At 42.2% G+C, this 2,836-nt stretch overlaps 1 non-coding gene across 1 annotated transcript; it reads right to left on the reverse strand.

The window, feature by feature from the left end:
- Positions 1 to 997: 997 nt before the first annotated feature.
- On the reverse strand, positions 998 to 1,104 carry LOC122726994. Its single transcript, XR_006352979.1, has one exon. It is a non-coding gene; the product is annotated as a U6 spliceosomal RNA (small nuclear RNA).
- Between the last annotated feature and the right edge of the window lie 1,732 nt (positions 1,105 to 2,836).

The raw sequence follows: 2,836 nt of genomic DNA on the forward strand, positions 1-2,836 counted from the left end.
AAATATGAACAGGGGAACTACCATTCTCAGATGAGAAAACTGAGGTTCAAAGGGGGTGCAGTGATAGATCTTTATAGAGGCATTAAGCTGCTGTCCTATTTTCTGACTCCAAATCCAGTAAAGCTTTGAGATTAAGGGATTTGGACTGGATTACTTCTAAAGGGTTTTAGCATCTCTAAGACCTGTAGAGTGTATGGTTCTTTGAGTGACTGATGGTTGGGAGTGGGTCAGAATTGGGAGATTCCTCCCTGTTCCACACATATTCAGTTCAGGTGCTTTTCATATGAATGCCTGAAAGTCCTCTTTTTCATTGAAGTCCCATTTTTTCCCTGGAAAGATTATACACAGTTTTGGCTACTTGGTTTGTAATACCAGTTTCCTTTGCCCTCTGAATATCATATTCCATGTCCTCCCATCCTTTAATGTAGAAACTGCTAGATCTTGTGTTATCCTGACTGTAGCTCCACAGTACTTGAATTGTTTCTTTCTAGCTGCTTGCATATTTTCTCCTTGACCTGGGAGTTCTGGAATTTGGCTATAATATTCCTGGAAGTTTTCATTTTGGGACCTCTTTCAGGAGGTGATCGGTGGATTCTTTCAATTTCTATTTTACCTTCTGCTTCTAGACTATCAAGACAATTTTCCCTGACAATTTCTTGGAAGATGATGTCAAGCTCTTTTCAGATCATGGTTTTTAGGTAGTCCAATAATTTTCAAAATTATCTCTTCTGCATCTATTTCCAGGTCAGCTGTTTTTCCAAGGAAATATTTCACATTGCCCTCTATTTTTTCCCCATTAATTTGGATTTGCTTTACTGTGCCTTGATTTCTTGTAGAGTCATTAGCTTCTATTTGCTCAATCCTAATTTTTAAGCAATGATTTTCTTCAGAGAGCTTTTGTATCTCCTTTCCATTTGGCCAATTTGGTTTTTCAAGCTGTTGACCCTTGAATGACCTTTATGATCACTCTCATTTCTCTTTCCATTTTTTCTTCTACCTTTCTTACTTTATCTTCACGAATTTGCATGTCACCTTTGCGCAAGGGCCTTGCTAATCTTCTCTGTATTGTTCCAATTTCAGTATGTGTGCTGCCGAAGCAAGCACTTAATTTATCTTCAAAATCCTTTTTGAGTGCTTCTATGGCCTGAGACCAATTCACATTTTTCTTGGAAGCTTTGGATGTAGGGAGCTTTGACTTTGTTATCTTCTTCTGAGGGTGTATTATTGATATCCCTTGTCACCAAAGAAACCTTCAATGGATGGTCTGCATCTTTTTCTGCTTGCTCATTATCCTAGCCTATTTCCTGGCTTTTAACTCTTTCTTAAAGTGGGGGCACTGCTTTCAGGACACACTATCCCAAGCTTCAGGGGGTCCCCGTAGTATGATTTAAAGAGAGGCACGGGCAGCTAGGTGGCACAGTGGATAAAGCACTGGCTCTGGATTCAGGAGGGCCTGAGTTCAAATCCGGCCTCAGACACTTGACATTGACTAGCTGTGTGACCCTGGGCAAGTCACTTAACCCCAATTGCCTCACCAAAAAAACCTCCACTAATTAATTAATTAATTAATTTTTAGAAAATAAATAAATAAATAAAGAGATGGCACATTCTCAGCTCACCGGGCCTATGCTTCTGGTCTATCTCCACACATTCAAATAAGGCTTTCCATTCCTCCCCTTCATAGACTGTACCACCTAAGGATGCTGGTCTCCTTACTGTTCCTTGAACTAGGCACTCCATCTCCAAAATCCTAACAATATATTTTCATTGACTGTCCCCCATGCCCTGGAATTCTCTCCCTTCTCATCTCTGTCTCTCTTTCCTTGCTTCCGTCAAGTCTTAGCTAAAATCCCACCCCAAGAAGCCTTTCTGATTCCTCTTTAATGCTGGTGACTTCCCTCTGATATTATCTCCAGTTATATATGTATCTTATTTTTACATAGTTGTTTAAGTGTCGTCTCCCCTGTTAGGCTGTGAACTCCCTGGTAGTGGAATCCTCTTTTGCCTTTCTTCGGACCCTCAGTTTAGTAGTGTCTGGCACGTAGTAGGCACTAAATAAATACTTATTGACTTGGACTTGGAACTATTAATGTAGGACGTCCAGAGAAGCCACACCCAGAGAGGAGAAAAAACAGATGGATCGAAGGACCAATGGAGCCCCAGGCTGGCAACTCCAAGGATGTTATTTCCAAACTTTCATACGGAAAGTTTGAAAACACACACACACACACACACACACACACACACACACACAAATGAAAACGTGACTCACTGTCCCCGCCCCCTTCCCTCCCCTCTCCCCAGGCTGTGTGATTTTCTCCCAAGAGTTAATTCAAATCACATTCTCAAGGAGACTAAAACAAGACTTTTAATGAGAAGGGGGTGTGGAAAAGGCAGCCAAGAGAGGGCCAAAATAGGGTGGAGAGGAACTGGGTTGAGCATGAAGAGATGGAGGGGGTTACCACTCCATAGGCAGGAGTAAAGTTAGACCACCGGGAGGACTTGCTTGAGCCTGACCATCGAGGATCTTGGGAAAGGGAGGATCTTGAAGGGCTTATGGCTTCATTCCTTAAGCTTATTTCAAAGGGGAAAGAGGATCAGTGCAGTTGAAACTTGGAAAGAACCTTAGAGGTTACTTAGTCCAACAGCTCTCATTTTATGGATAGGAAATGGAGGCCTGGAGAAACAAGGGTGATTGATTTTTTGTTTTGTTTTTTGGGGGCGGGGTAATGCCCAGTACTGGCAGTCCACAAGCTTTGACCTGATCCATCTTCTGTGTTTGCTTGAACCGTGCCCATTTTTATCCCTCCGTAATGACGCAGTAGCTTCCCCTCTG

Source organism: Dromiciops gliroides, chromosome 4 (assembly GCF_019393635.1).
Source record: "Dromiciops gliroides isolate mDroGli1 chromosome 4, mDroGli1.pri, whole genome shotgun sequence".
Lineage (NCBI taxonomy): Eukaryota > Metazoa > Chordata > Mammalia > Microbiotheria > Microbiotheriidae > Dromiciops > Dromiciops gliroides.